The sequence below is a fragment of the Haliaeetus leucocephalus genome, unplaced genomic scaffold (genome assembly GCF_000737465.1).
Source record: "Haliaeetus leucocephalus isolate CR32 unplaced genomic scaffold, Haliaeetus_leucocephalus-4.0 Scaffold1, whole genome shotgun sequence".
Classification (NCBI taxonomy): domain Eukaryota; kingdom Metazoa; phylum Chordata; class Aves; order Accipitriformes; family Accipitridae; genus Haliaeetus; species Haliaeetus leucocephalus.
In genome coordinates, this window is record NW_010972437.1 from 9,788,777 (window position 1) to 9,810,587 (window position 21,811).

The window sequence follows — 21,811 nt, forward strand, 5'->3', positions numbered from 1 at the left end:
AGCGCCCGCCGCCCCTCCCCCCGCGAGCCCTGGGCCGCGCTCGGCGGAGCCGCCCCTTCCCCACCGAGAGAGTGGAAAAGGACGGGAGCGAGGGAAGGAGGGGGACAGGGTAGGAGAGGTGAGAGAAGATAAGGTATAACCGTGCCAGCGTTCAGTTAAGCGCCTTCCCGCCCTCCTCGGTCCCACGCCGGCAGCTGGCCTTGCGCACTAACGGCCGCCCGCTGTGGGGGTGGCGACGCCGGCGCGCAGCCGTGACTGGTGCGCACAGGCGGGCACCGCCTCTCCTCCGCACGTAAGGCCGCCCGCCGGCCTTGCGGCCTCCCCCCGCCGCCGTTGCCCGCCCCCGCGTCCTGCCTGGTGTGGGCCGGCAGTCACGAGCGCTTAGCCCGCCGGCCGCAGGTGCGTGTCTCGTCTGCCTGCGGCCACGGGGGCTGCAGTGTGAAAGGGGAGCCCGTTGTTTAGTCAGGCGGGTTAAAAGACTTCGTAGGAAAGGAAAGGAGGGAACGTGGTGTTTAGAGAGGACTTCTGCAGGAGTATCAGGGTGTGCCTGAGGTGCCTAGGACCCTCTAAGAAGAAGGTTTTTTTGGCTCCAAGTACCGTTTTTATCCTAGAGATGCTGGGTGAGAGGCAACGAAAAGATGTGCTCTCTAGAGACTGCTCAGCACTCACCCCTTGAAAGTCAGGGTAGCTTAGTGTGTTTCTGGGTGAATACCAAAACAAATCCAAGCAGTAAGTTTTGCAAACTTTTCCATATCCTCTCAAGGAGAGGCATTGCCTGTATCTTTTAATGGTGTCTGCCACCAAACTAGCATAGAGAGTTTAAAAAAAAGGGTCTTCTGCAAGGATTTTGTATCAAATAAAGCATAGCTAAGCACGTACGTGACAGTTTTTTCCCTATCTGGAAAATGACATCAGGAAAAACAGCATTATAAAAACCTACCCTTAAAGTTTCTTCAGTCTTGGTTATCTCTGTCCTCTTAACAATACCAGCGGCTATTTCAGTATGATGACCTAACCTAGGCAGGAGGTGTTGGCACTTACCTCATTTAAAAATAACTTTATGCTATATAAAAGAGTAAACCAGTTGATGTGGTTTGACTGAAAGGTTTGTAGGTGGGTACCCCCCCATATGAAATCCTTGACTGAAAGGTTTATGAATCACTGGAAGTTTAGTATTAGCTGCTAATTTCATTTCTTTATAACTTTACCCTGCAGTTTCTAAAAAAAAAAAAAGAAAATATAATATTTGAACATCTTTCATTTATGCAAAAGTGTCAAAATCCGTTTGATTTCTCTAACTAAAGAGAATTTTCCTAATACGTGGAGAAATTCCCAATAGGTTTAGAAATGTTCTCGCTACTATTGTGTACAGGAGTTGAAAGAAGTTCTTAGATTATTCCTATATTTTGATCTCTGTGAGAAGTAGGTGACTTCCTAGAAAGTAAAACTCGATGCAAATCTCAGCAGCCTCCAGATATTCTTTGCACTGAGGCCAAAACCAACAATTTCTCATCTTCCTTCTCCCAACCAAGTAAACTACACAATTTAACTTATTTCAGATAAAATTCTTCATATATGTGTCACTTATGTTTCTTCTTGTCTTGTCCCTGTTACCCACAGGGTGAGAATACTGTGAGACAGACAACAGTACTTGCTAAATATGTCTGTTAGTTTCAAAGGTTCTTGTAGTTTACACAGGAGCTGCCTCACCGAGTTTGAAGAATACTATGCCTTTATTAGTTTGATTGTCCTTCATTTCACAGTTAAGTGTCAATCATGGAGGCTGATTGTCTTGCAGTCACATTTGCTTACACAGCCACAGGCAGATCACTTTGAATTCTATAGTTCCAGTTCATGATTGTCCTCCCCTATGTGTAATCAATTGTACAGAGTGTAATAATTTTTATAATATTGTGCTCACTGCACTGACATAAAAGACAAGCCAGTAAATGGACATGCACATTTTACAAAGATTCAGAGTTGCTGATGAAAATTATCCACAAGTTTGAGGTCTTAGATGAAAAATTATAATTTTGATTTCAGGCAAAAAATTTTCTGCTAGTAAAGTGTTTTCAGGTTGATTGTTATCTAGTAGAATATTGCTTCCCATTTTGGATCACCATTTCCTTAAGAGAAAATGTAGCATTTAGTACACCAGTATCTATTCTGGCTGATGTAGTTTCATAGTGCAGTATTGGTGATTATGCAGATGGCTAACATGCTTTTCTTTTTTCCTAGCAGTGTTTGCAAACATGTACTCTCCTCTTTGTAAGCCAAGGGAACAGTAGTTTGTACCTGGTTCAAAAAAAAGTGGGAAAGGCTTTTAACTTTTATATATTTCTGCAGCTGAAATGTCCTTTTTTGTTGTCAATTTGTTGGAGGTCTTTATTGCTTGATTTCTTACATGGCATTTGTTTGTGAAGTAAATCTTTGGATATGTAAATATTGTTGATGAAATTGTCCAAAGTTTTTTTTTAGTGTTACACAGAGATTAACATGCTAACATGAAATTGATCTTGAATTCTAGTCTCCAGAATAGTCATGTTAATGGAGCCAATTCACTGAACTAAATATATTTTCCATAAGCCTCTCAGATTGCAGAAACAAATGGACTCATTATTAATTAAGTGTTAGTGTTGTGATGATAGTTTTGCAAATGTAGTTGGTTTGAATATATTTAAGTTTCATACTTTGAAAAGGACACAAACTACAATTTTGACAAGAAGGCCTGAGTGCTGTATAGTAAAACGTTCATGTGAGCTTCAGGACGAAAGATTGTTTAACACTTAGTTCTTTTTTCTGGGTTGTAGAGATACGGTGTATTTAAACATGGGCAAGTGTGTAGGTAGTTAGGGTCTGGCGGCCGGAGGATGTCGCGCTGTGCGGAGGGGTGGAGCCCCTCCTCTGATGGCCAATAGCGTTTAGCTTGGTTTGTGATGAAGGCAGACGGAGGTGACGTTGTGAACCCAGGCTGTGTGGTGCCGTGTTATACACCAATAAATGCCGTTTGCCGTCCACCACGTTGGTGTCTGTGAGCTGATGGCCCGAGCGGCCTGGGGTTGGTCACCGTGCCGTTCCTGAACCAGGTCGCCACGCCTCTGAAGGCAACACAAGTGTTACTGCAGGCACTTGACTTGTGCAAGCAACTGCAGCTTTTGCTATCTTCTTCGTTTAGAAACAATTGTTTTCCTCTCTGAATTTGATTTAAGTTGCTGAGCTTCGCTGAACAAAGACAGGATAATATATTAGTGTAAAGTCTGGTAACATTTTGGCAATTCTTGTATGCAGTGCACGGTGCATGAAAACCTTATACTTAATTAATTTAAAAATGCATAGAACCAATAACCTAATTCTTGAGCAGAATTAGTAATATGATTATGCTACAATATTTGCTTTATTTCAGAAATTGTTAATAATACTCTTTCTATGTATACATACATACATTTGTATACGCACATACTCTAGAAACAACAAATCCTAGAGATCTTTTTCACTTAAGATTGTGCCAATTCAAGTGTTTGGTGCCCCAGAAGTCTGGCAGTCTCTGGAGGTCTTATTTGCAGTGGTTTGAGATAGTATTTCCCCTTTCTGTCTGCTTTTTTCCTGTGGAGGTCACTGAATGCAGGTAGATACGTCAGCTGCTTCAATTTATAATCTCCTTTATAAACTTTAATAATTGATAAAGGTGCATTTGATATAGTATGTCAATCTATGAGCTAGTTTGAAGCAAAAACACACATACTTGTCCACCAGCCTTGTACAGGTTTAGTAATCTCCAGCAAACATTTGGAGAAATAACACCAAACTCTTGCAACTATGTCCATTAGATTCCATCTGTCAGAGACTTTAGATCAATTTTGCATGACTTGTATTCCTCAAGAGCTACATCTCAGAGCTGTGATCCAGGAAATGAGAGAGATCAAACAATTAGCAACCAGCTCAATTAAAAATACTTTTAAATTGCTTTCCCTTTGTATATTTTGGTTTCATTCGGGGACACAGGATTAATTCTTTCTACGAATTGTATCTCTACATAAAATGTTTATTCTTTAGAATATTTTATATTTGTACCAGATAGGTGATATGAAAAGCAATCCTGCATTTTGGATTATATAAAATAAAAATGAATAGTTTCCTAGACATTTTTTTCCCATTTGTTCTGCTCTTCTTTGGATGCTAATTAAATCTGAACATATCAGACTCTATTTTATTCCATAACCTGCTTTCTCTATGTTTTATCTAAATTTTCTTCTTAAAATTTTATTTGCTTGAACCCCTCTGACAAAAATTAAAGGAAGAAGTGTGCATTGGGAATGCTATTAGGACTAACCAAACAATAAAACCTCTAGCAGTGAAGGAAAGAAGGCTGAGATGCTGTTATAACATAGCTGGCTCTGTAACTTTGTGCACAAGAATTTTGCATTGTCTAGATCTTAGGATGGGGGAATTCTGTTACTAGCAAAAGTATGCCCTAGACAGAGTGTAAAGGTGTCATGTTAAAGTGTCAGCAATCCTATTTAAGGAGCTTACTAGAGATAAAGTATTGTATGCCTAACATTCTATGCTGCTTGATTTACACAAGGCTGTAGGGTAAATTTAGGGCTTTCTTAAAAGCAATATACTTTGTTTATTTTAGATTTTTTTTGTTGCTGTTAGCAAACATATGTCTTCTTTAAATGTAGATCAAATAGAAAGGAGTATATGTATTGCTAGAGGAAAAAAGAATGTGATAGCCAGTTACAGTTGAAAAATCTGGGTAAAATTAAATTTAGTATGTTGTGTTTGAGACGCCAGTGCATGAGGAGTCAGCCATGCTAAAATTTGTGTAATAAAATCATCACAACTGGGAAAGATGTAAGAAATACAAGATTTCTAGAATAATTTTTAATTGGGATTCATGTTGTCTACAGAGGAAGAAAAAAACTTGAGATGTAGAAGAAAGAAGAAAAATGGAGGATGTAGCAGGTAATATCTGCTGTTCTTGAAATCGAAACTATAAAAAGTAGTGTATGAGTATACTTGATCTTAGTGTTCAGTCTTTGTTACTAAGATTGGAAAACACTAGTAAGCAGTAATTGTACAACTAGCTAAATGGTAAGTATTATTTTGTACATTTTATTAAGGCAAGGAACTGCAGGAGGATTTCCTGCTTGCCTACGTATCTGTGCAAGAGAGTAGGGCAGGGGGAATAAATCTTGTTCTTTCCTTGACTGCAATGCAGATCTGGCTTTGGGAGGGGTTTTCAATATCCGCACAGCTCAAACACATGGTCAGTGTTCAGCCAATAGTTAGCCTTACATCTGGCACTGGATTTGTGTGGCTCAAAATGCCTTTTCTGACTGCTGAACATGAAAACCTCTCACTTTTTTTTTTCTAAATTGGATCTGCACACACTCTTCAAACTGTGAATTATATAAAACATAATTTTAACTGTTTATCTGGTATACACTGTAGCTACCCTAACAACTACTTTGCCAACAACTGTCACAGACAGGATTTTTTTAAAAACACAGCTACATAGATGATTCCTTTCCTGTACTTACTCTCCCAGCTGTGCTTAACCTGGCAGGATCATGCTTTTTGATGGCACGCTACATTTTAATCTGTTAGCAAGTTGTAAGCCACTTTTAAGTATTACACCCCTCTGGCAAGTCAGATATTTCAAAATACATTGAATTGATTTTTTTTTTCTTAATTATTTCCTGGTCTGTTGCTGCTGAGAAACATTTTATTCATTTTATAACATGTGTTTGAGATTTTTAAATTACCATGATGCAAGGACATATGTACAGTTCTTTATATATAGCATGAAATGTGTGAATAAGGTTATGTCTTTCAAAAGCTGCCAAAATAAATTCAAATTCCAGAGTATAATACCACATGAGTTAATGTTTGCATTTGGAGCATTAAGGTGTATCTGTTTTAAAAAATCATCAAGTCTTCATAATGAATTCCATACAAGTTTTTCTTTTTTCTTTCCTAACATAGAAATTTTGTATTTAGTTAAAAAATAGATATTGCTAAACACAAAATATTATGCCCTAAAATATGAGTGGTTGTAATTTAAACTGATACAAACATTATAAGAGTCTCTGCCAAGTATCTTATAATTCTTTCTCACTATACTTAAAATGATTGTACTGACCAATACCAGGAGTTCAGTGGAGATGCTGGGCAAGTAGAATAAAACTCTAGAGAATGTCAAGAACCAATCCACTCATTGTGGCTGATTAAATCACTTAATTAAAAGAAATACATTGAAACTGCTGGGAGAATATAGCCAAAGGTGAGGAAACTGCAGCTGGTAGTTAGTCATTTGTACATTCAGAGACCTCAAGTGTATGAACTGATGTATTCCATGGAAAACTGTGTTATGAGTTTAAAAAAATGCCCTGTAATGCTGGAATTTTTGCCACAGAAATGGCTGTACATGCTTGTTTACCAAATATTGTAGGTGATGGGCAATAAACACAGTTGGAAAATGCTGAGTAGTGGAAATATTTATGGCAATATATAACCTGATGACATTTCTGCCTTCAGGACACACATGGTTTGAATTCATTGGCCATATAATTAATCATTTTCTATGTGTTAATAAGAGGATGGTAATATAAGCAGATAGATTATGCAAGAGAAATCTAACATAAGGTCAACTATCTAATTCATAAAAATGTATTCATGTTTAAGGCTGTAACTTTCAAACAAGTAACGTAGTGTAAATGGGAACAATTCAGATTTAAAATGTTGCTATTTTGCTTTTGGAAAAATGACAGACAAGTATTTTTTGTGGAGTTTCCCCTGAAATCTACCACTCTTGGTGAAATGTAATATAAAAACGAGTACCTTTTTAATGTTTGCGACCATAACACTGTTGTGGTTGTATCATCTGCATTTGACATATATTTCATCAATCTACATTATCCAGATATCAGAGGACTTGGTTACAGTGTCTTGTATCAGATATAGTTAAAATGTAGTTTGTTTTTGTGGTGTTTAAGGGATTTAATAAACTAACAATGTCCCCAAAGCATACAAAAAAATTCTGGATAAAGGCTTTAGAGTTATGAAATCAGATTCTTGTCTGGTGTGCATTCCTTGGACTTTATGTTGGTTGAGGATGAGGCCTACAATCTAAGCAGGCCTAAGTAATTTGCAGATATTATCCATTTTCATATTCTTTCTGGGTGCCATTTCAGAGACTTGTTACTCAAAACATGCAGATAAATGAGTCTGCTTCACTTCAGTGGGGCCAACTCAAAGAAGTATCACCTGGGACTCTGTGACTTTCTAAGTTTAGTCACCCAAGAGGGCTGTAACATATTGAATACTAGCTGTAGTTGTACCACAGAATTTCCAATAATAAAAATAATTTCCTATATTTTTGTATCTATCAGTATACAATATTTTATTTTAAAATCAAGAAAGGTGCTTGTAACATGTAAATACAGAAAACACACAGCTGCCTATTTCTGTAATTTAAAGTTGCCATTTTATCTAAGCAGAATTAACTGCTTTTTATGTCCTCATATGGACATGTGCTAACCCTCCAGTACTCCTGTTGCTTTTATTCCCTCCCTCTCATGAAGTTAGCTATGGGATTAACTGAATTAGTTATTTTTTCTTCTATTCTGTAGTCCTGTGCCCAAACAAAGCCTCTGCCTTGCTTATTCTTTTAGTTTAACACCCTCCCAAGAGTTTCAGAAAGCAGACTGGTGCAATTATGTAGCACATCCCAGTGGAAAACTAGGACTACTATGTCAGGCCTGGAGCAGTAAGGCAATATTCCAAGCTGACTGCTGGAAACCACAAATCTTGACCATTATTGCAAAACTTGTGATAGGAACACAGAGAAAAGTATTATTAGCCGGTCATGGAGTATTAAATTATACATGACTGCAGCACTGCTGAAACATCAGCCACCAGCCTAAAGCTCTTCCTTTTTTCTGTTTTGTTCATTTCAACGACAAGAGGCGGATTTTCCTGTTTTGACTTTTGGATTAAATCTGTCAATATTGATTTTAAAACCTGCCTACAGTCCATCTTTTGAACCCAAGCCTTTTTTTTTTTTTTTTTTGGTGAAACCCATAACTGAGATCTTATTTACACTAAAACACAAGCATGTGCATTCTGGTCTTAGGATGCTGAGGGAACTGGCAGTATGTAAGCTGAAAAATGTCTGTACATGTTTCACTCTGTTATTAGGGTTTTACTTTAGTGGCATTCCAGTAAGAATGCAACATAAACTTTAGTCCATTCTGGCATGACTTCTGTATGTCTGCAGCGGCAAGCTGCTTTACTCTAACGAAAGCTGATTACTGGACCAAAGCAGCTGTTGCTGAATTACTTCTCTGTGAAGGGTAATGAGGAGAAGGGAATATTTTGGTATTAAATACAGTTTCTTTTGGAATGCGCATGTCCGTACTACGTGCTGCTAGATATTATCTCGGCTTGATAACTGTCCCACAGACCTTCAGTTCTCACAGCAGGTGCCATGTTCCTTTGTTGTCTGCCTTATGTAAATGACATTAGTATGCCAGAACCCACATTATTTACCACTGCGTGAATACCATCAGTGCAGAAAGTCTCCTCAGACCTTGCCAAAACTGTCTCAGGCCTTCCTGAGACTCTCCTGGACACTGCTGCTCTTCCTAGAAAAGTGTTCCTGCTTCCGCTGAGGACTGTATAGGAAATTGCTACCTAACACTGTAGGACTGCCACCTTGTTACTTCTAAATAACAATTCAGTCTTGTAAGGTCACAGTCTAGGTAGGATGATTTGGGAAGAGGAGTAGACTGGAGTTCTATCTTTGTTGTGGCAATCAGCTGTACTTTAACCATTCCGGGAGAAACTGGGTTATAAATACACAGAATCATGAGTTTGAAAAATTCAAATAATACATAATTGCTCATTGTTCTTTCCTGGGGAAAAAAAAATAATCCGTGTGTTTCTAATAAAATCTGGCAAAATGCTGCTTTCATAATACTGAATTTGAATACTTCTTTTTTTTTTTAAACTACAGGCAAATTGGTTATGACTTCAGCTACGGTATTTGAGGATGTTTTCCTACATCCCATAATTTAACATTTTGGATTGTGAATTGAAGCAGCTGAAGTATAGGCCCACATTCCCCTCGCCTTACTATTTTCTGAAGTTGGTAACTTCCAGCAGGGGAGGTACCAGACGACAGGCAGTGTGCAAATGACTTAAATCTCTGCAGCTGTTGGCTCATTTCTATCCTGGTGCCACATGTTGTTATCAGTAATTTGTGACATTTATCAAAAGTGGAGAGTGTGTATGTTTTTCCTTTTTTGTAATGTATGTGCTGCCATTGCAGTTAAGCTGAATGTTAAAGTATTAATGCAATTTGTTTTACTACTTTGGCAATACTGCCCTAGCAATTACTGCTCAACAGACTTTGTTCAGGAAAAAAAGTCAAGGGGAGGCACAGCAAGGAAAAAACAGTCATTAGCTCCTAGCTAATCAAAAAAATAATGTTTTTTGGCTTGGTCTTTTTTTTTTTCTGTTCTTCTTAAAAAATATATATAGCAGAGGAAAATGATACAAGAAAGAAGGGGCTTGGTGAACTTAATGGGGGCAGGTTATGGAAACAAATAAGCCCCTTTGTTTTCTTTCTATACAAATGCTTGGTGAATTTCAAACTCAGGACTTCGTGGTGGTTGTATTTACAGATAAGGTAATTGGTACTAATTCAGCTGGAATTAGTATCAAATTAGAGCATGCAACAACAGAATATACACTTGAGTCCATATAGAGTTTGCTCAAATATATTTATGTAATAGGCTAAAAGATTTCCACCAAAGCTTAAATCCATTATACTTGTGATGTGTCCTAACTCACAAAATTCAGATCCTGAGCTGTGTTTTTCCACGGTCTGGAGGTGTTTTGTTTCCAGGCTTGCTTTCTGATCTCTTGATAGGCATTGTCTTTTTGTTTTTACTCATGAGTGAACTGCAGCTTTGCTCTTTTTGTAGCATCCCTTTATTTTAAATTTTTGATTGTATCTTCCATTTTTATTACTATCATCTGTTTTAAAAAATATTGTAAAAATTTTTAAGTTAATCATAGGGGGGTTTTATATTTATAATTTGTATCTTCCTTCAGTCTCTACTTTTTATTTTAAAATAAGATGGCTGATATAGCACAAAGTAAATTTAATTACATGTCAGTAAGTAATGATTATAATAAATACATTTTACTTGCAATGCCACATTAGTATTTTGCTCTGAAGTCTGAATCTGGGACTTTTATCATTGTACACAGATTTCTAATTCTTGCAGAGCATTCCACTGCAGTTGGTTCTTGGTAAAGAAGTTGTTCTTTACAAACTGATTGGATGACCAGGATCCAGATTATTCCTGAATGATGGATCTAAATTTTTCAGTTTCATAATAATGATGATACTGATTTAATATATCAGTTCTATTGCAAAGTAAAATATTTTGAGCCATAAATTCAGTCCTATTTGTTGAAATAATCTATTCATTCAAGATATGAACAAAAATTAAAGTTTACCTTGTGTGTTTCTTTTGATATTACATTTCTAAATCATGTAACGTTTCTCTTAATTTTGACAGTGTCCAAGTGGACTGGCAAACTTAAATGCTAGTTGTAAGAGTACAATTGTCTTTTACTAATAAAGGTGGTGGTTTCTGTGTGGCATAATATTTGAAACCATCTCCTCAAACATAGATTAACTAATTAAATAGATTAAGCAGTGTCAGATTTAAAATCCTGTATGTTTTGGCAAACACTGCAAGTAAGGTAGGTTTATGCTTTACTACAGCATTTCTTTATTTCTTTGGGAAGAATCAGGACTGGATTGGGGATGTCAAACCTGATTCCATTTTGCAAAGGAAGATATTAAATACTTTTGATGCCACTACAATAGTATTATCTGAAAGAATATTGGTTTCTTGAGTATGCATTGTTTGGGGTTGTAGTACTAAGACTCTCATCCAACCAGCTTTGGGGTTGGTTAGATATGAAGTTGTAATATAGGTCTCTTACTAGACCTAACATATACTAGCATTGAAGAAAGGGTTGCTAAATTCCTAAGAAGAGGATGAACCTGTCTTGAAAGTATCAAGTTAAGAACAATGCATTTGTCAAATAAACTCAGATGGTGATATACATATTTGTTTTATTCCCAAAACAGCTTGTATACAATTCAAGGCAGGGAATATCACTGGTAATATGAAGCCTGGTCTAGCTTTGTGACTGAGTGACTTTTTTTTTTTTTTCTTTTCCACCATTCCACATATAAATACTGAGAAGCTTGGCATAAAGAACGCAGCCTGGGGCATACCCCATAAAACTTACAATGCAATTAAATGAGCAATTTCTACTGGAAATAAAATGGGTATGTTGAGTAGAATATGAATTAAACCAAGCAAGAACAGTCAGACAACCTTTCATAGTACTCCAAGCTCTTCAAAAGAACCCCCAGGGTCAGCAGTACCAAATGCAGCTGACAGGTCAAGGCCAATCAGTAAAGAAAGATAACTGCAGTTTGCAATGAAAAGCAGGTCATTCCAAATTTTGATTAATGTAGTCTCAATGCTGTGGTGTCCACTCGAGTGGGTTAGCAAAATAAAGACAGATAGCAGTGGATTAACTCTAACACTTCTTTATTATACTGCAGCCGTTACAAGCTTCTCTGCTGCATTCACTAAGACTAGGTTTTCTCCAGTTTATGATCCTTCGTCTTACATTGCCGTCTGTCCTGAATTCTGTGGAATTGACTCAGTTACAAGGGCCTGCCTTGTTGACTATTTGCAGGACTACCAAAATGACCTCAAAATAACTTTGGAACAAGGCAAACCCACCACGTTCTTAACATTATGATTAGTTGATGTTGGCAGCGTGTTTATCCTGTGGAGCATGTACAGCATAGAGGTGTCAGCTCCCATGGCTTTGTTAAAACGCTAGGGGCAATTAATTTGTTGTTTATTGACAGTTTTTGTTGCACAAAACAAAGGCTCAAAACCTTTGGCTACAGAGTGAACTTTGCAAGTGTAGCCTGCCAATGGCAGGGATCTGAGAAGTCCAGATACGATGAAGAAATGTTGCCATGTAAGCTTTCCTCTTGTGAATGAACAAATGTGATCCTAATCTGTGTTCCTTAGATGGCATTTTTTGAAGCAGAAGAGAAACTAGTATGCTCTCTTAAGTGTTCTTTTCTATTCCAAGGTAAAATTAGCAAAGAAATGTTTGTATACGTACTGGCCAATGTGGGATTGAAATAAGGCTTTACAAAACACAAAATATCGGTATCAGTGAAGGATAAAATTCACTAGCAAATATGAAGCTACTCCAAGAGATTTAAAACACCCAGAGAATTTGATCTAGGTGGGTTCCTTCCATTACTTTCCAGTCTTTTGTTTGTTTTTCTTATTCTTTTGGAAGATAAGAATTTGTGCCACACCAGTGTTATAACTGTGTTCATTAACCCAAGTCCTTCCATGCATAGTCTTCCAAATCAATCTGTTAGTTAGAACTGGTTGTGTCATTTTAGACAACAGCACTTTCATGATTATCCTGGAAACATAGGTGCAGTCTGTATGCATAATCTGCTTGGTACTGGTGTGTGGGAGCTGCTTTTTGCTGTGCTGTTCAGCTGGATGGAAGAGCAGTACTTAGAGCTGGCTGAAGACTAGCCTGGCAGTGGTACTGTAGTATGCAAATGGCAGAATCTAACCAGTCTAGGTAATAGTGAAGGTGCAGATGAGGTTTACCATTTCCCTGTTAGGTAGGACAAAAATGTCACTATAAAATTATACAGGTGGTGACCTTTTTCAGACTAAGAATTAGAATGCTTTTTTTCCTACACAGCTGACAGTATATGTTATTCTGTGATACTTTTTTTTTTTTTTTGGTAGGGAGAGACCTATCAGCTACATATTTTAGTGAACCAGCTGCAGAATTTGTAACATGTATAGCAGTGTTCAAAGTGTACAGTATCTTCTCTCTGGTCCTACGGAAGGTTGTAAAAAAGAATATGTGTAACTTTATGAGCTATACTGTTTAACGGTGCCAAGGCCAGAATGGCAGGATTCTCTTGAGGTGACTGGCATTACTGGTACAGAAATCTTGTCTGTATGTCCCAGCTTTCAGAGTGACTTTAGTTGGACAGCTGCAGAGAACCTGCCCTATAATAGGAGAAAGCTTTAATTTCTTTTTAGGGAGGATTTTGTTATGTTATAGAAGTATTTCTTCTATTCAGACCACAGCTGACAGATCGGCCACAAATATGATGTATTTGTAAATTAACAATGCTCTGTTATTGGTATTATGTGAACATTTATGGGTTTCTTTGCCCAACCTGTAAAAACAGACAGTTGGCAACAGTTGCTTGAATTTTTATTTGGTCTCTTCTGAGGCTGAGCAGTAGATGACTAGCTTGTAACTCCCCTGCTTTGAACTTTGTGTGTGTCTGGATGTGTGTGTGTGTGTGCCAATACATGTGTCAGGTCAGCCTGTAGTGACTATCCTGAGAGAATTAGAGCAGAACATGGCAGTGAAGTCTACTGCAATGTCAGAACCACTGCAGTCAGAGAATGGAAACCAAGTCCCTGCCTCTTAGGGCATCTGCATCCAGCCAGAAGACAATGAAATCAGCAGGCTCTAATGAGAAAAGGGAAACCAGTGAAGGAGACAGACTCTGTGAAATTTATTAGCTGGTGCAATAAAGCTGCTTCTTTGGGAGTGAACCTGAAGTGGCCTCTGAGTTTATTTGGGATAAAAAGCCCAGTAAGGGAGGCAGTTTATTGGGGTTCATCCTCTTCATAATCCAAGATATTGACCTCTACTATCTCCCAGCCAGTAGCAAAAATACTAGACTCTCCCATCTGTGCACAGTACCATTTATTTTTGTCTAATAAAAACAACCCCAGAGTCTGTTAACTATTATCCATTTCCCTTTGCAGGATGTGTCTTACCAGTCATCACTGAGAATATTGCTTTCAGACTCATTTTAGTTTATAGCCCCAAATATTTCTCGTTTGCTTTGAATAATTGTTTTCTGTTAAAAATTAGGAAGCTGGCTTGTTAATTAGTAAGATATAAACGAGACACATCACTACATTTTTAAAGCTATGGTGCCAGCTAGTGGTGAGAGATGATAGACAGCATCTCAAGCTTGACATTTCTGTAAGTGTACAGTATACTTTTATTTGCATCATGATAAGGTGATATTAAGTTTTATTTGTCAGTTATCACTACCTTGTGACAAAAAAGGCAAAATAAAATCAGCAGCTGCTATAATGTTTCAGTCGGATTTTAATTGGTTATTGTTTATTTGAAACCTTTCTGCCATTATTGATGGAGTAATTGTATCATTCATCAGGCCATTTGCCAGTGAAGTCTTTTAGGCCGTAGTTTCGCATGTGTGAACATCAGTTCTTATGCGTTATGAACCTGTAGGTGCTCTTTTACTTTGCTAGAAAACTCAATTTCTTGAAAAAATGCAGTGGAGTTTAGTTGTGAGCAGCAAAAAATGCTTAGATGGTTTCTGCAATTGATTCACGTGTGAAGTAAACACTGAGGAGAGCTCTAGTGTGGACAATACAGGGTAAAACTCTTAATTGATTATATTTACTTGTAACTGATGCACCACACTAAGATGAAAATCCTGTATTTTATTAACATGTAAGGAAAATTCAGACAATTCATTATTCATATGCACTATCTGTATTCAAATAAGCTCACAACAGAAAAGAAAAACAAGCAAACCTTAAGAACACTTGTAAAGAAATGTAAAAAATAATTAAATTTTTTTAATGTGTTTTTTTTTGAACGAAGAGTCATTGACAGGCCATCTTTTCTAGTTTAATTAAGCAATAACTGATCTCAGTGAGGTTGTGGAAGGCTCTTGAATACTAATAAATAAAACCAGAAGATGAAGCATTTCTTTCATTAAATAGTAGGAGCTGTTTATAACTCTATTACTTACTGGTAAAATCAATTATTATTACTAATACTCTACAAGTAATTTATAACTGAATGCACACTGAAGGTTGTAAAGCAGAACTTTTCTTTTTAAATGTCAGACATAGCCATGAAGGTCAGCTATTGTGAATAAGGACACCTCAGATGAACACACTTGTAATAATATTTGTGAAGATAGATCTAGTGTTAGTGACAGCTGCAGGCAGTAAGCAGAGCTGTCACAGTCTTACTTCCAGTCTAATGCATATGACTACACTGGTGGAAAAATACGGGGATGCTTCTAATCCAAGGGAATAAAGAAAATGGAATGATTTTTTAATAAGATTTAATCAACTGATTTAGATACATGAGCAATTTATTTTAAAAAGATGCTTGAAATATTAACCTATGCAAGAAATAGTCTTCTGTTATTAAAATAAATTGTATTCTAGTAGGTGTGAAAGAATGTCAGGAGCCCATGGTGCATGTTTGTTTCTTTGCATGTAACTACTTGAAATATACTGTCATATTTTCATTATACACTTCCCTTTGGTGCACTTTCCATAGACAGTGTAGTTGTGAAAGATGTGCACTTTCTGGGTTTTTTTCGCATGCTGTTACAACACCGTTACTTTAATTTAATACTACAGGGAATATTTAAATTAAAAACTCCATATCTCTTAAAATGCCAGTATGAATCTTAACTGATTTCTTTTAACTGTGAGTTTTATAATATGTCTTTCATGCTCTTTCCTAATTTATTACTTAAATGATTTGGGATATTCTGCAAATTGGTAGTCTCTTGACATTTACATAACTGTTGATTCAATAAGGTTTTAGTTTTTCAAAGAACTTGTCATGTGTTGCCGAGTCATAACAGTTGTAGAAAATTAGGTGCATGCTTCGAATTTGAGACCAACAAATGGCATTCTCCAGCTTCAGTTTTCTCTTTTTGTGCTTAAAATTAAACAACTGTCCATAAATGTTGTATCAATATGTAACTAAACCACCATATTCATGCTATAATTTATCTTATTTTATTTTATTTTATTTTATTTTATTTTATTGGAACTCCACAGTCATTAAAAAAAAAGTCACTTATTCAGATTAATGACTATAATGCTGTCAGATTAATGACTATAATGCTGTCAGCACTGAGGTTAAATTCCCAAAGTATTTGACTTCCAAAAAAATACTGTGGAGTTCAACAATTTAAACACAGTGACCAATATTTATTATGTTGAAATATCCATTTGGATTGGCAGTCCTTTATCTATCATGGTATTATACTCCAAACGTATTTCTTGTTCAAAATGAATGCTTCATGCAAAAGACAGAAGTGATGCAAAAAGATTCTTTTAAAAACCATTTTTAAAGGTATTTTAAAGTTTATTTTTCAGATGTTTACTGGATAAGATATAAATTTAAGTTTGCTTTCTTTACTACTGTAGAACATGTCTTGTAATAGCACTGAGATAATATACACTTAGTGTATTCTAAACTGGATACCCTTGTGCATCTCATAAAACTCTCTGAAATTCATGTGTTCAAAAATCTGTATAATAGATTAAGCTCAGTGGACTTAGAAGAATCCAGATTTTAAGCATAAACCTTGATTTTAAAAAAAGAAAAAAACCTACCTAGATTGAGTTGTCATGTAATCTCTTTACATCCACTGATATTGTGTTGGGACTGAATTTGATACCATGGCTGATGAAGGCGAAAAAAAGATTCACAATAGTTTTGAACTCAAAAGGAATGTGTTTGGAAGGCTCTTTGGCAAAAAAAACCCCCAACCCTGCTGCTTTAATATTTACAAAGAGCTACCACATTTGAGTACCTGGTGGCAGCGTTTTCTGCCCTTCCCTTGGAATACTGTCACTGGAGCCCACCACAGATTTCTGCGCCAGAAGATGTAGCGGCCCAGTACGGGAGTTGGCCACATCTGTCAGGAAACTGCTACAGATGGTTCAACTCATTAGCTGACAGAACTCCTAGCAAACATCATCCAAGAGTATGGGGACCTCAGTTGGACTAAATGTTAAGCTTGCCTCCTGTTCAGTGCCATTATGTTTTCTGCAAAATAAGATCCTTAACCATTTCTATTAGACCCTGGATACACTTGAGTGTAACTAGTCTGCAACCTTGTTTTATACAGTTTGCAAAAATAAAAAAATTAAATTAATACTGGTTGCAACATTACAGGTCCACCCAAATAGTGTCTCAAGCATAGCTCACAGTATCTTTCAAATTTTGGCTACATCTGATATTAGTATGTCTCCATAATGATATCACAACTGTGATGCAATGAACTCTCATGCATTTCTAATATATTATACATTTGAATTTGTAAAACCTTTGGTTTAGTATCATGTTTATATTGTTATGTGTGCAGTCACTCATGCAGAATTTCTCATCTTACCTTCCTCCTTGTTACTTGGTGTTTCTAGCAAAGTTGTTACTTGTTTATGTCAGTGGTGTTAGTAGCAGGAGCAATTACAGCAGGTGTGTTTCATAGTTAACTTCTGCAGCAGAGCCAGCAGAGGGAGCATACGCATTGGTGTTTTATGATACAGATTTTGGCCAATTGTTTTTCCTGTTTTTGCAAATACATGTATTTTCATATATGTGGTTATTATATATGACAATGTAGCCAAATGTTTGTGCTCTGGAAGTGCAACAACTGTGGAGAAAAGCTGAGCTGTCTATTGTTTTATGATTACAAAATTAGCTTTGATTTTGCAAAGACTTGCATGTATCAATTTGTGTACTGGGAGTAATTCTTTGGATGGAGGGTTTTTTGACCCTGGGGAGAAGAGACTTTCTCCCCCAAAACCCCTTCTATTATACCACAGAATACACTGTCTTTAGAAAAACCACAATATAAATTTAAGGACAGGTTAAAATGACTTCACACACTTGCAAGGTCAAGCCCTTAATAAATCACTATATGCATTGTGTGCAGTTCACCTGTGTGAAATAGGCTTGAGGAGACTGGTCTGGTGTCAGCTGATATTTTGAGATACATTTTTGGTGTATGCAAAATATACTATACAGAGACTTCTTTTTTGGTTACATCTATATGCATAGACTCTTAGAATGTGAAACTGCTTTGAAATAATTCTCACGGTTATAGCCATTGTGCCTTGGGCCTGCTCCCAAAGTTGACAGGAATTTTACATAAAGAAGCATCAGGCCAGAAGGGTGGTTTTTTTGTACAATCTTATGTGTGTTTAAACAATACAGTGAATTAAGTATTACTTTGTAAATTATGTCGTTTGCATCATGATTTAAACTTTATTTAAATACTTTTTTTTTTTGTATTTAGCATTATTACACTATGTGCTTGGTTAAGCCAGGCGGGGTTGATTATCATTAAAGTGTTATTTATTTCTATTTTATTAAGCCCCTTTTTACATTCATGTTACAGGTTAATTTATACTTTTATTTCATGCACTACTTGGCTTTACTGATTAATATGCCCCATGGCATTCAATAAAGCCAGGCAGTGGAGGAAATAAGAGTGGTATTAATTTCTAACATTGCTATAAATTTGCCTTAATAAAACTGGCTCAATAACACTGCAGTAGTAATACAATGGATGCTTCCAAATTGTTAGCAAAGACACAACTGAAAGAACAACACATTTTTTTCCGGAATTTAAGAATGCTGTGCTGTCTTTTTACTAGTGTTCAAATTAGACTACCTGTTATAATACTGAATGCTCTTACATTGTGTTCTAAAAAGCAGAATAGATTTTTCAAAAAGAATTATTATTTTACTTGGTCAGTCAGATGCAGATAAATCCTTTGGATCCTTCCAAATGCCTTGTGGATTTTCATGAACACTGTTACTTAACAGACTGCCTAAAACCAGGTTTTAAAATATCAAAGAAAAAAGAGAAAATTCTGGAGTATAACGGCAAACAGTGAACAAGACGTATTAGAATAATGGATTTTCTTTTTAGTAGTAAAATAACTACTATTGATTTACGTTTTCCAATATTTTCCATTGATTTACATGTTGTTTTGTAGTAGAGTGAAATTCTTAAGAAAAACACAGATAGGATTGGTGAATGTTAGTTTTAAGTCTACGAACTATTCATTATAGTGGAAATATTTTTGCTATATTTTATTTATTAACTATGATAGCTGTATGTTTTTCAGGTCTAGATTGTGAAATCTTTGTAGTATGAAATTCTTAAGTAATCTTTGCCATGTAACAGCTAGCTGTGACAAACTTTTTACTCGTGCCTGCATTCCTTTCTTGCTCAAACTCATATTGACTTAACTGAAGATTTTGCTCAGTAAGAGGGTTTTGGATACAGCTGTTATTTGTCCTCAGTACAATATGAAAGCATGATAAAGAAAGTTAGCATATAAAAATCTGAACAAAACCATAGCCCAGAAGGATTGCCAAATCCTCAGAGCTTGATCCTGGAAGGTGCATGGAGAAGCCCTTAATTGCTCCTGAAGCCACTGGGATGTGAGCCTTCTCTGCACTTTGCTGGGTCAGACCTTAATAAATCACTCAACACATTTTGCGGGGATCACCTATGGGGTGAAAGGCAGCAAATGTTTAAAAGGATTAATATAAACATTATATATCAAAAGGAACTTATTTTTACATTCAGGCAGCTATGAAAATAATACTGTCATTTTGATAAGTGTATTGGTTAGTTAAAATCAGATGGTCAGCAGACTATCTACTATCATTTGATTTTACTAAATAAATTCACTTGTATACATTTACATAATGCATAGGCTAAGGATCTACCAATGTAGATTCAAATTCAAATTTTAGGCTTTATATAATGATCTTTGCTTAATATGTTTTTTAAATAGTAACAAAACCTGTAAAATTGTCTTATTTACTATAAAACTCATATATGTCCAGACATACTATTTAATTTGTTTATATGGTGCTGGCATAGTTTAATTATGTCAAATAACTTTGTTCAAGTATTCTGTAACCTTTTAATCACAGAGTCACTGAAGTTAGAAATGGAAATTATCTCCTCTAATGTGCAGGGCACAGGCAGCTCAGGTCTGTACCCTACATATGCAATGTGAGATATTTTATCTGGGCTAGTCCTCTTGCAGAATTCCATTTTATCAACTGTTTTCTCAGAAGAGTATTTAGTTTCTAATGGAAAACTAAATGTCTTCCTGTATCAAGCTTTAAACAAGGTATTAGCCAACAATAGGAATAATGACATTCACAGTCACGTTAGATCCGATGTTTTAAATGGGGATATAGTCCATCATACTTTGGGGGAAATTTGCCAACTGCTGCGTCAAGCTGGGTATCTTATTCTAGAATTGTACTTCATGGAAAGCTCCTCTATATGCTCCCAGAGCGGTGGAAGATTAGGTTAGGTAAATAGACCATCGATTAGATTGTTTGGTAGTTTAGTTTGCCAGAAATGCTGAAAATCTGTACCATGTATTAATATCAGTGATATATGCAGACAGTTAATGCTTTCCATCTTTCATAGACAATGGTAGAAGTTTGGGCTGCTCAATAGCTCTCTGGATAAGGCATTTGGGGTGTATGTAAAAGATACGCAGAATGTTTTATTTCTAGCTGCACACGTAAGCAGCAGATACGATTATAAAGGAAAATTCGCAAGAGTAATTTTTAGTGTTTAACCCCCCAATGCAAAGCCATATATCTGTTTTCTCCTTGTATCTTCACAGCCAAGCAGAGTAAGCTGCAGTGCTTGCAAAACAGAAAAATGTATGTTTGGGCTGTGAGGCATAACATGTGCAATTAAATATGAGGAGATCTCTTTAGTTAACAGTGTGAGGGCCAGGGGGAGGAATGAGTGAGAATGCCTTATCCGCCTGGGTGCTGCAAGTAAGGCACGAAGGGTTAAGGCAAGGTCTTTTCCTTTGAGAGATTTTGAAAAAGCAGTCCCTTTTAAAGGGATGTCTATAAATTAAAAGATTAAATGGGGGAAGGCTGAATCCCCCTCCCCATCTCTTGCACCGTACTTACCTCTATGCAGATGTTGAAACAAGAATATTTGCTGCTATTTCAACTTTTCTCCAAGTGTCTTTTATTGGTAGGGCTAGGACTGATATTTTGATTTCTTTTGGTCTTTTTGGTTTTTTTTGTTTTGGGTTTTTTTCCACCCATATAGCACACCTGTGCTTTTAAATAACACAGAAAATTCTCTACTTTTTGTAGAAGGAAATACGTACCGATTTTCTATTCTGCCCCTCCACAAAATGTTTCTCCTCTTTCAATGTATTTTTATGGAATTAAAAGGTCTTGCCTTTATTTATTGCCTGGCGATAAATATTATTTATTTTTATGCCTTCTTCTTTACAGCACAATCCTGGAAGAGGAACTGTGGTCTAAACATTGTTGTTAAATTTTATATTTCCAGCCATGCATTTAAGTAACTTTTGTTTCAAAAGGAATAGATCACTTTTAAGGTGACATTTTCTGGGAACTAGAACCAAAAATGGAAAACCAACGTAGCCAAATCCCTGCCCGTGTGTACGAGAAGAGTGTAAACTGAACACAAGAAACAGTCAAACACGACCGTAATTGGGATCATTAAAATATTTGCTGGACATCTGAGGCAAAAATAGGTGTAATAACACATAACAATAATACATTCCGTCTGAAGTGTTCGAAAGAGTTGAGCTGTTCTGTGGCTAACGTTCCTTAGGAATTTGAAGGGTGCCTTTATTTTGGCCTTCTGGCAAGCGGCAAATTATACGCGGAAACTGAACTTGTCTGGCGATACCTGCCAGCTGTAGAGCTATCACTCGCGGAAAAACCCCGTCCCTCAGCGCTGCCCGCACCCGCGCGCTGCCGTGGCCGCAGGGAAGGGCGCGGGCCGGCGGCGGCG

At 36.7% G+C, this 21,811-nt stretch overlaps 1 protein-coding gene across 1 annotated transcript in view; it reads right to left on the reverse strand.

The window, feature by feature from the left end:
* Nucleotides 1–251, reverse strand: part of HNRNPA3 (heterogeneous nuclear ribonucleoprotein A3) — a 20,802-nt gene extending 20,551 nt beyond the window's left edge. Inside the window, exon 1 of the mRNA XM_010566248.1 lies at nt 141–251. The gene's annotated coding sequence lies outside the window, so the exon portion shown is untranslated. The remainder of the gene's footprint in view (nt 1–140) is intronic.
* Nucleotides 252–21,811: the final 21,560 nt, after the last annotated feature.